Here is a 13140-nt window from a genome sequence, read left to right as displayed (position 1 = left end):
CTGTTGATGTAAGTCTTGATATACTTCAGCAAAATTTGACCCAATCTCCTCCTTGGAAACCAAGAGTCCTTTCTACTATTGCTACAGCTTCTTCCAATTCACCATCATCACTTGAAAACACCTCTTCCACTCCCTCGTCCACCCCATTTATCTCAGCTATTATCCATGTGCTTCCAGTTATCCCATTTATACCTGTAAATATGGAAAACCGCTACGCTCCTCTGCAGTTGCCTGCAAATCCAGGGGCTATGCCTCAGGATTATTAGAGAAAAATTACATATTTTGATGGTACTGACACCTATACGACCCAACAACACACTAATAAAATTATGGACTACTTTGAGAACTATGAAATTGATGACAACGATGTTAGAATGAAAATTTTTGTTCAAAGCTTAACTAGTGAAGTAAGGACTTGGTTTAGGGCACTTGGTGCAAACATAATTGCTGATCTTGATGCCCTATACCAAACCTTCTTCAATAGATGGGAAAAGAAGAAGGAACCTTTGCATATCCTATCAGAGTATGACAGTTTAAAAAGAGGCCCTCAAGAAACTGTCCAAGACTAATGTGCTAGATTCAACATTGTGTACAATGCTATCCCTCAAAACCTGAAACCTCCACCTGACTTAGCCTTAGTCAAATTCCCTGATGGATTTGACTCTGACATGGCATATTAGCTAAGAGAAAGAGCTCTTGCCAGCTTGGAAGACATGCAGAGCATAGCTGTTAGTGTAGAGGCAAATCTGATCTCTAAAAGAGCCCGAGCTAGAGCTGAAAGAAGGACAAATTTCAAAGAAGAGCCTTCAGCATTTGAACAAAAACTGGATGCAATCATCAAAGGCATGGATAGACTGGGTGATATAGTGGAAACCATTGAAAGAAAATCCTCTTGGGAAGGTCAACCAAGTAACACCACTGGGAATCCAAACATTAGAAAAAATCAAAATCCTAACACCGGGAAGGCTGGCCCTGATCAGAATATCAGAGCTCCATTTCAAGAGAACTATGTTGAAGCCTCAACCTCTAGTGAGCCAACAAAGGACACCAAAATCAACCTAATGGGTTTAAACAATGAGCAACAAATCTTTCTAACACAAGATGACCAAGAGGCTGATAATTTCAATCAATTTCAAACCAAGTCCGGAGAATAATTTGACTTCAGAGAGGGGTATGATGCAGCGGTCTATGAGGTCCATAAACAATACAAATTAAGAAGCAAAACGATAGATGTGTCTGAACCTAACAAGCTCAAAGATACCAAGCTACCTAAGAAGGAAAAGGATAAAACTGTCCTGGCAGAACTCCCTGATAAAATAGACCTCAACCCAAAGGAACCTACGGTTGACAATATATCAGACATACAGCCCTCAAAAAATCAGCCATCCACATCCTCTCCTCCAAAAGATAATGTAACCAGTTCTCCTGAAAACAATTTCAAAGCAGATTTAGGTCATAACAACACTCATGATGAAGAAAAAACCACTGAGAACACAACAAAAAAGGAAAACCTTGCTTCGTGGAATACAAAGATTCAAGTGGAAAAACCTTTAAACCTGGAAACAGAAATAGGTAGGTTGAACATAGCAATTCCTCTGTTTGAATTGGCTAAACACGAAGTTTACAGACAAAAAATCAGTAGGTCGCTTCAAATATCAGAGAATAGAGATGCAATCAATGTTTTAAATGACTAACCAGAACTAATTTTTGGTCCCGAAGCAAATGGTAAAATAGTAGATGGAGGAGTTCCTCCATTCTATGTGAGCTTAAATATTCATGAAAAGGTGTTGCATAATGCAATTTTTTATTTAGGAGCTTCCCATAATCTAATGCCTAAGTCTGTGATGGAAAGATTGGACCTAGATATCACAAGGCCATACAAAGACTTGTTCTGATTCGATTCCAGCCAAGTCAGGTGTCTAGGCCTAATCAAATATTTCTATGTATCTCTAGTAAAATACCCTGCAAAGAAAATCTTGATGGATGTGGTGGTAGCTGATATCCCAGCTAAGTATGGAATTCTTTTGTCCAGATCTTGGGGTGAAAAACTCCAAGGGTCTTTGCAGCTAGACATGTTCTATGCCACCATTTCAATATTTGGCCAGTCAAAGAGATTATACCGGGAGACATTGATGAAATATGTGGTTAGAAGTCAAGAGAAACCCCAAAACTTCCCCATCTTTTCCATGCATTCAGATATGTATTCATTCATCTTATACAATGCTGAAAGGTGTCCCAAAACTGATGTCAAACTCCGAGAATTAGCACAAGCAGAGAACGTAAATGAACAATGTAGTGCTCAAGATCTAAAAATCGTTAAAGTGATTGATGCAACAAATGAACAAGACATACCATCTGAGTTACAAAATCCAAATCGGCCCACTGAGCAAGTCCCCAAAACTCCTGAGGCTAGTGGTAACCAAGAAATCTTATGGTACATAGAGTTTGATGTCTCAGTTAATAAATTAGGAGTAGGGGCAGGCGTTTGGATACACAAGATGCAAAATGACCATGTTGAAGGTCATGCATATAGGATAAATTTTAGATGCACAAACAATATGGCCGAATATGAAGCCCTTGCTCGGACTCAAACTGCTTAGAAACCTAGGGGCAACTAAGATTTCAATATTAGGGGACTCAGATTTGATTATCCAACAGATAAAGGGAAACTTTGTTATAAATGATCTTAGTCTAAGAGCTTACAGAGGAGCAGCCATTGAAATACTCAACACCTTCTTGGAATTCCAGCTCACCAGAATCCCAAGAAACCATAATTACATGCGCATAGTTTGGCAACATTTTCCAGCACTTGCAAGCTGCCATTCGAGCCCAATCATCACTTCACTGCTAAAATCAAACACAGACCTGCTGTTCCAGATAATGTCAAAAATTGGCAAGTGTTTGAAAATGATACACAAATCAATAATTTCCTAACTTTGAAAGATGAATTCTCAAGCAGAAGCATAGACACAAGCACCATTGATGATCAACAACAAATACACAAATTTGAGCAAAATATATCAACTGAAACGGAAAATCAGATTTTGCATCCAACAATTTTTTCCAACAATAATTTACAAGAGGTGAAACAAATGGACCTTGATGAAATTGTTGAAGGAGAAGCTGAAGTAATTGATTTAAAAGATAACTTTTTTCCCACAGTCCTGACTCCTTTGGAGCATATATTTGATTCAAATGATATTCTAAGAAAGCCAAAAATGCATCCTCTAAATGCAGAGATTGTGGACTGTAACATAGGAACAACACAAAATCCTAAAATGATAAAATTGTCCAAAGCCTTTCTTCCAAATCAAAAACTTAAATACATTAAGCTCTTTAAATAATTCCAATATGTCCTTTCGTGGAGCTATGAGGACCTCAAGTCCTATGATACTTCGGTTATCCAACACACAATACCTTTAAAAGAAAATCGAAAGCCTTTTAAACAAAAGCTGAGAAGGTTTAATCCAGTCCTCCTTCCTCTCATTGAAAAAGAAGTTAAAAGAATGTACGAAGCTGGAATAATTGCACCTATCAGGTTCTCAGAATGGATTTCAAATCTAGTACCCACTAGGAAGAAAACGGGAGAGATAAGACTGTTTGTTGACCTAAGAAATTTGAATAAAGTCTCTCTCAAAGACCACTACCTGTTACCCAAGATGGATCACATTTTACAAAAGGTAGTAGGGTCCTCTAGGATCTCGCTGCTAGATGGATTCTCAGGATTCAATCAGATCTTATTACACCCTGACGATCAAGACAAAACTGCCTTTACAACACCTTGGGGAACCTTCAAATATGTCAAAATGCCTTTTGGACTCAAAAATGTAGGGGCCACATTCCAACGAGCAACGGATATAGCCTTTGAAAAAGAGATCCATGATTTTCTAGTCATATATCTTGATGATCTCACTGCTTTTTCCAATTCAGATCAAGAACATCTAGAACATCTCAGGCAAGCGTTCCTAATTTGCAAAAAATATGGCATACCATTGAATCCAAAGAAATCATTGTTTGGCCTAGAAGAAGGAAAACTCCTAGGTCATATAATCTCAAAATATGGCATTAGAATTGACCCAGATAGAATACAAGCTATCCTCCAAGTGCCTCACCCAGGAAACATCAAATAACTACAAGTTTTTTTAGGAAATGTCAATTTCCTAAGAAGATTCATTCCCAACTTGGGCGAACTGATAAGACTGTTGAATAACATGCTGAAAAAAAATTCTAAAGTCAAATGGACAATGAAAGCTAAACAAGCCTTTGAGGTATCAAAATAGCTTTGACTAGAACACCTGTCCTCACAAGCCCCAAGTTTGATAGAGATTTTATAATCTTTTCCTTTGCATTTGAGCACACTATTGCTGCTTTCCTATTACAAAAAGATGACCAAGGATGTGAGAAGCGCATTTCTTTTTTTAGCAGAGCACTTAGGGATGCACCACTCAAATATCAAATTATGGAGAAACAAGCTTATGCCCTTGTAAAGGCCATCAAGGATTTTAGAGTTTATATCTTGTATTCTCATGTGATAGCCTATGTCCCAAATGCCGTGGTCAAGGACATTCTGACTCAAGAAGGAATTGAAGGAAAAAGGGGCAAATGGATAGCCAACATTTTGGAATATGACATTGAAATCAAACCAACAAAACTAATAAAAGGACAAGGTTTAGCTAAATTAATGACCGAAACCAATTTTCAAGCCCTTGACATCAATGAACTGGATAACGAGCAGGAGATGGCAACTCCATAGATGAATCAAGCCTTCTTACAATCACCTTGGTATGCTGATATAATTTATGTACTGTTAAACCTTCAAGGTCGTCCAAGGTTGTCCAAAACTAAAAATAGATTCTTAAAATTGAAAGCTTCAAAGTTTTGTATTATAGACAATGTTTTATTTTGGAAGAATCATGAAGGTATTTTGCTGAATTTCCTAATACAGGATGAAACCGACAAAGTGCTCAAGGAATTTCATGCAAGGGACTGTGGTGGACATTTGTATTGGAAGTCAACAGCTGATAAAATTCTAAGAGTTGGTTTCTATTGGCCCTCCATGTTTGCTGATGTGAAAAAATTTGTAGTTTCTTGCCATAAATGCCAAATCTTTGAAGGCAAGACAAAGCTGTTACCTTTACCTCCTTAACCCATTTCCACTGAAAGACCATTTCAACAATGGGGTTTAGACTTCATTGGGGAAATCGATCCTTCGTCCTCTGGCCAACACAAGTGGATTTTAACGGCCACGGACTACTTCACCAAGTGGATAGAAGCCATCCCTTGCAGGCAAGCCAATGACTCAATCATCATGCAATTCTTAGAAACCAATATCCTATCTAGATTTGGCTGTCCGGAAAAAATCATAACAGACAATGTTGTTGCCTTTAAATCCAAGAGAACGATCAATTTTTGTCACAAATACCACATTACCTTAGGCCACTCCACAGCATATTACCCTCAAGGTAATGGTATAGCTGAATCATCCAATAAGAGCTTGATCAACATCATAAAGAAAGTATTGGAGGAAAACAAAAAGAATTGGCACAAGAAGCTTGTTAATGCACTATGGGAAGACAAGTTAACTACAAAAGGATCTATTGGAACAAGCCCATATGAATTTGTTTATGGCATGGAGGCTGTATTCCCCTCATCCTTAGGAATCCCTGTCATTAAATTGTTGCAAGAAATACAAGCAAATCCCGATGATATCCAAAGAAGGATCAATCACACTATTCACTTGCAACAGACTAGAGAGGAAGTGTATTAGAGAACTCAGGTTCTGCAAGACAGACTCAAGAAGATTTTTGACAAAAGAAAAAAAGCAGAGGATTTGTTCATAGGAGACAAAGTGCTGAAGTGGGATTCTAGGAGGGAAGACAAAGGAAAACATGGCAAATTTGATTTCCTATGGAAAGGCCCTTTTGTCATTCAGGCTGTACAAGGAAATAACACCTATTTTTTGAGAAATTTGGATGGTATAGAAGTTGAGGAAGGGCCAGTCAATGGGCAAATTATCAAGCATTATTTTGATCCTCTTTGATCAACATAACAGGACTGTATATTGTACATAAATAGTGTCTATTTTTGGCAATTTATTACAGCAATAAGATAGGGAATAGGGTGCAACAAATTTTGAGGGAAGAGCAAGGAATTGTGCCACCTTCCACCTTTGGTATGTATTTTGAGTTTATCAGAAAAAATCAAGAAAAAACTTGGGAGCTATAAAGATGATGACAAATACTCAGACCAACCACCAAAGAAAGAGTTGTAATTCTGTACAGATCAGCTCATGAGAAGTGTATACATGCCATAAAAGTTCAGTTTGTTTGTTTAGAGCAGAAGGAAGTTTCAGATTACAGCAAGAATTGAAAGTAAGGACATCTCACCTGTTGTTCTTGGATCTTCACCGGGAAAAACCATCCCCAAGTGGAGCCACTATTAGGTTCCTATACCAATACGTTTCATATTTCATGATTGACTGTGGAAATGCCAAATATGATCATCCTTTCCATGCTGCAAAGGTTCCATATTTTCCAAAAAACAAAAAAATTATATATATATCTATATATATATATATATATATATATATATATATATATATATATATAAAGAGGGTATGCCATAAAAGGAAAATCAAAGGGCAAGAAAAATGAATCGGTCAAGAAAGGAAAGAAAATGAACCCCAAAGAAATACCAGGAAAGTGTGCTAGTCAAAATGGCACTACTATCCTATTTTTGCAAAGAATTTCAAATCATGCATTCAGTGACTTTATCACACTTACTTGATGGATGGACCAACAGCTCAATCTTGGCCAGTCCATATTTAAATTTCTTGTTTTAGCATTAGAGAATAAGGTCTGTTCAAACACTTCAATCTTGGCAGATCACTAGCTAGGTAGAGAAACAAGCGTGCTCAACAATTGAATCTAAGCCCGTGGAAGAGATAAGGGCAGACTTAGATAGGAGGGCAGTCAAAAGAAAAAGGAAGAAAGGGTTTGCTAGTTCAAATGCACCCAAACAAGATGAAGCAAAAATGTTAGGTGTAGCAGAATGGGTAGGTAATTCTGGTGATGCAAAAGTAGTTTGATGATCAGTTTTAAATATGATCTATCTCATGAGTATCACAAACATCATGGCAAAATGGCTAAAGTTTAGTGGAGCATGACTAATTTCCCCCTCTCATTTCCCCAAGAACACTTACTAACATCCCCTCAAGGACATTGGGATCTTCCTAGTGGTCCTAGCTCATTTCATTTTATGAGAAATACTAATTGAAACTTTGTGTTCACTTGGTCATAACGAGACACATTTCTTGTGTAAAATAATCACTTCATTTCCCTTTCATTTCCCTAAAAACCTAAGTTTCTACCTTCTGAACTTAGCATTCTCCTATCATTTGTCATATTAACACCCTAACTTTACTATATAACTCCTATATAAAGTCCTTGCCCCTACTATATACAACTAACAAAAAAACCCAAAAACATTATAAATATCCCGCCCCGACCTAATATGGCTATATTTCAATTTTCTCGAGAGTCATTGGTCCACCTGGGGCCAATAACAACCCACCACATGTTTCACTTGGATTTGTTTGACCTTTGGTTTAACAAATAACCATAGCTCGCCGCACAATAGCAGTGGAATTTAATTAACATTCGGTTAATTAAATAACCATACCCGCATACCCCGATAACCAAAGTTTTATAACCCCGCAATACATACAAAATGTTAATACTTGGTGGGCTCCCGCGCCATAACTACCCGCCACTTTACCTTTTCGTCAACCATCGGATTGGGCCCTCCCCATCCAACGGTTCTCGTTAATATCGGAGCCGTTCCGACGTCTGAAGTTTAGCGCCCGATAGAAACCGGTTTTCCCGCCGTACCCCGGGACGCCTATCGTTAGCCCATTACATTGGGCTCATTCTGCCAGAAACCACCCCTGTACATAAGGCGATGCGATAGAAACCACAAACCGCTCCCACCTCCCGCTGACCATGTCATCTGCCCACGTTAGCGCCCGTGTCACTATTCCATCTGCTGTGTCTGCCATGTCATCCATCCATGTCAGCACCCACATCATCTGCCACATCACCTTCCATACTCCGCTACAGGACAAAATTACGTCATGATGACGTCATCCAAAAAATCGCCAAAAAGCCGAAAAAAGCCCAAAATTTGTTTAAAAGTCATGAAAGTGATGGTTTTTGTTTATTTCTATTTGTTGTATTGCAGAGTCTCTGCATGCATATTACGTTGAATTCGCCAACAAAGCTCCAATTTGCCACCCAGGCGAATTCACTCTGCAAATTCGGCACCCTCAGCTCAGTCTGCAACCACATTTCGCACCAGTCGCCTATAAAACAGGTATTTACCCAATATTCACCCATAAACCCTGTTTTTCTGAAATTTCTCTGCTAAAATCACCTGAAGAATTAAATTCGAGTTAAATGCGATGTTGCCTGCAAACCTTCGCATTTTAATTCACTGTTTAACCCATTTTCCCAAAGAAAGCCTTTAAATTCTCTTCTCCTCTGCAAATTGCCCATTAAAACTGCAATTTAAGTCCATTTCCGCCAGCAAAATCTCCAAAAATGCCTAAATATTGAGTTAAATTTGTCAAACTCACTTGCAAAAGAGAACCATTTCCTTTGTTTTATCCAGCTTCCCAATTAAACTCTGCAGACTTTGTCTTTCCTTTGAATTTTACCCAGTGAGGCCATTTCCATATAAAAATCAGTTTGTAAAATTCCTGTAAAATTCCTGTGAAAGACCTAGTGCCAGTACTCTGTTTCCTATTGTAACACAGACCAAAAATCCAATTATAAACATAGACAGTGAACCATGGAAGCTTGAGTGGCCTTGAATATTGCCCCCTTGAATGCACCACACAAAGAATTAGAATGGATACCCCTTGCTGACAGGGACTTCCAAATTAAGGATATGATGGGTTATAAACCTCACCTGCAAGCCTTTTGTGAAATTAGAAATAGCCATAGAAGCAACACTGATGTCTTGGGAATTTGGGAGTCCAACGTGCCTATCTATTACCTCCCTTCAGTGAATGTGCTCCCTGATTTCATCCATTTATGTTGTGCAAATTCTGAACCCACACAAAGAGCAGTTATGGCTCTATCTGGGACTGTGCTCTTCTATATTACTCCTCAATCCATAAATGAGATGTTGAACTTCAAGCCAACTCAGACTCTCGCTCCTCTCACCATGAAATTCTTGCTTGACCAAGGTGCCAAACTGCCTAGCTCAGAGATAACCAAAATTGCTCAGTTGTTTATGAAACCAAATTTCCAGCCTGATTAGCCTCCTCGTTATCTCCAAGTCTGGTTCAATGAGGCAGGGAGACTCATTATAGACATGATATCCTACATTTTAGGATTCAAAACCAGAGAGTATGTTGATGAAACGGTTTTAGTATTGATGTCGATATTGACTCCAAGACAACCTCCTCCTGTCAAGTATGATTATGCCACCTTCATAGCAAATAAAATCCATGAGAAATTCATGAATCTGTAGAGAGAAAGAGTGTTCAAATGCACTTCTACATATATCATTTGTTTTTGTACTATCAACCTGATAGTTTCCAAGTTCCTCTTAAAAAATTGGACCTCAAAGGTGAAAGGAGGTCTGTGATTTTCTGGACCTCAGTATTCCATGAGGTCCACCATTCCCCTTATACATATTGTGAGTTCATTGAACTGTTCATATATCTAGCCACTTCTTTGTTGATAACAACTCCTCCTGCTCGGCTCTTTGTTGAAATGCATAAAATTTTACATCTCTCAAAGGAATACAATATTGGTGACTGGTATTTTTACCAAAATCACACAGTGATCAGGATTTATGGCTGTCAATTAGCTCCCTACAAGCTACCAAAGTATGTCCCTATGAGACTCTTTGCCCTGGAATACTATTGGCAATTTAGTAGTTCATATTTGAGTCATTTATATGGTGCTAGGAAAAAAGCACAGCTCGAGATAAGGCATCAATTGGGCCCTTTTATATTCAATAAGAGGGAAGAAGCGTGGGAAGAAGCAGATAAGATATTAAAAGATCAAATTATTCTAAAACAAAGTTTTCATTGGTCACCATATGACCCTGAACATTTCATAAGTTTTAGAAGAGTCAAAAACAAGCTTACAGGATATGTGCACCACAAAATCCCTGAAATTGAACAATATGCTAATCAACAGGAATGGGTAGAAGGTACACTAGTTGAAGATCTTACTGAAGAAGAGAAATTAGAAAAAGAAATTAAAGATGTCAAAAGAACACTTGACCTAGACTCTTTTGGACAGGTGCCTTTCACATTACCTCAACAACTTGGAGCGGGCACATCATCTACCACAACTTCACAACAACTTGCCCAAGATACTACTCCACTTGCAGGGAAAGGCAAGGAAGTACAGCATTCATAGTAGCAAAATACAATGGCAGACTGACCAGATACAACAAAAGAGCAAATTCAAGGGCAACGTCCTTCGACACAATCAAAAGTACCTGAAATCCCTGTGTTACAAACTCCTCTCAATGAGGAAAGAGCCAAGAAAAGGGACAGGCAGGAAGAGAGACCTATAGGTGGATCCACAGAACAGCAAGGGGAAAAGAGGCAAAGATTGAACCCTTACTCTGAGGAAGAATTGATAGAAGAAATAGCAGGCAACTTAGGGGGTGAGGAGACAACTGAACAACAAGCTCCTCCAATTTTGGAAACATCAACTTGCTCTTTTCAGTAAGAGCAAGAGAGGCAACATGGTGTGGAGCTTACATCCACCAAGCAACAGAGCAAACAAGGCTCGGATATCAAAAAAGCATTCACTGAAATGAAGGCTAGAAATGGGAAGTAAGGTTCCAGCTTTATAATCAATTGCTAAGAATGGCTCCCTCCAATCAACAAAGGCTAATGGCAGCCTATGATATCCAAGAAGGGAAAATGACCATTAGTCACATCAGGCCTACAATGCAACAGCCACAGTCAGCTGCTGATTATATCAGGACCAATCTAGAAGTCCTCGCTAAAGACATCCACTGAATGGACCAGATTGAGTTACATAAATAAACTGGTGAAATGATGTGCTCCACCCTGGCAGACAAAACATTATTGGCTCACAGGCTGCAAAATTCATTGCACAATACTTCTGCCCAATTGGAATTGGAGAAGGCCTCCTCACTAGCCAAGGATAATAGAATCAAATCCTTGGAGGAAATTATTATGGAGCTGGGACATGATCCCAAGGGTCCCAAGGGCATACAAGCCTTAATAAAAAAGAAAGAAGAAGATATAACAGCCCTCAGAAAGTAACTTAAGCTTCCAATTACGATGCATCCTCAGACCACAGAAGTTGCTTCACAGAAGGAAGACGGTGATGTGGCAAGTTTTCTAATGAGGATGAATTAGAGACTGGCAGAAATAGAGAAAGCCTTGGAGGCAACACTGCAAGGAAAACAGGGAGAGTTGGCCTATCAGCCAGCTCAAACAGCTCCAAGTCTTACAACTGCTCCTCCTACAGTCACTATAATAGTCCCTCCTACTGATTCAGCATCAACAACAGGTATCTCAGCTTTAGCAACAACCTCAGCAACAACTACAACATTACCAGATACTAGCCTAAGCATGGAAGATATGATGAAAGAAATAAAGGTTTTGGAACTCCAAATGGTAGAGCTGAAGGAAGCCAAAGAAAAACTAGCAAAGATTGAGGTAAATTATGATAAATCCAAAATAACTATGGCTGAGAAAACAAGAGAAGTGAAGGCCCTGGAAAATAAGGTAAAAGCCTTGGAGAAGGACCTTACTCTTCACAAAACTCTGGTGGAAATCAAAACAGTTTTGTGGGCTAAAATTGGCTAGTCCATTACTGATCAATGGACATCAATCCAGACTATTCATGACCAGATTGAATTGATTGCGATAGCTCAATTTGACACTCAAAAAGCTAGAGCATTATTGGAAAACAAGCCCGAACAGGCCAATAAACTAATTTATTTTTTCAATACTCATAGGAGAGAGCAGCTAGCAGCTCTAGACATTCAGGATAGGACAGATACAATTTTGACAGTAAAAAAGGTGCTGACCATGAGGAATTTTGTACAAACTTTGGAAAGAAAGTGCCAAGAGATGTAGACAGAAATAAATGCCTTTAGACAAAAGTTTGCAATGTTGCAGAGCAAAGGGTTACCCAGCTTACTAACCAGCAATGGGAGACTATTGACACATGAACAATATGCTCACAGGGTAAATACCTATGTTACCAATCAAATTACAACATCATCAAGCATTTTAGAAGACACAGTGCCTCCCTATGGATAGAGTTTATATGACAAATTAGAAAATTTCTTCTACATCAAACATGAGATAACACATCTTTTTGAAGTCCAACCCAATTACTACAGGTATACTGAAGCTGATGAGATATTAATAAAATTACAAAGACACCAGTTGCCAACAAATCAATGGTGGAAGAGCATGTTTCAGGTTTTACCAAGGTAATTTTGGTTCTCTTTCTTTGATCATCTGCATTAAATCAAATTCCAATATATGGGTCACCTATCAGAAAACCAAAATAACAAGGGAAGGAATTCATGCTAGAATGCGTTAAGGCAGAATCAGGCAGAGGTGACAGGGCTGTGACAGCAATGCAAGAACGAAAATCAAAGGGACAGCTATCAATGACTAATTGGGTCAAAAAATTCAAGCATAGTAGACCACCTAAGGCAGCCAGTACAACGTAGTTACTTCTACATTCATTACACACTGTTTTCAACATCATTTATTGCTTTTGAAGAAGTAGATGGATAAATTTATTGCTTGATATTTTCCCTATGGGATATTTTGTAATTCTCTTTGTGTAAATACCTCCTCAAGATATGTATTTTTGTTGGCTGGTGAATATCATTCTCGACCTGCGCTGTAATTTTGAGAAACTTTCTGAATAAAAATTGATGGAATGCTTTGCTAGTGAATTTTTTGTTGTGGAATTAATGGTTGAAGAATACGTTACAGAATTCTTGTGTTACTTCATGGATCAATAAGTCTTTTCACCATTGTTTTACTGTTCCTATGTTTATTTATCGTCTATATATCATATTCTGAATTGCAGGAAAGAAGGATAACCCATAATT

This window comes from Pinus tabuliformis, chromosome X (assembly GCF_031772625.1).
Source record: "Pinus tabuliformis cultivar Carrire ecotype Pingquan chromosome X, CPIR1, whole genome shotgun sequence".
NCBI lineage: Eukaryota > Viridiplantae > Streptophyta > Pinopsida > Pinales > Pinaceae > Pinus > Pinus tabuliformis.
The sequence above is the reverse complement of the archived record's forward strand: the minus strand, read 5'-3'. Positions refer to the sequence as shown.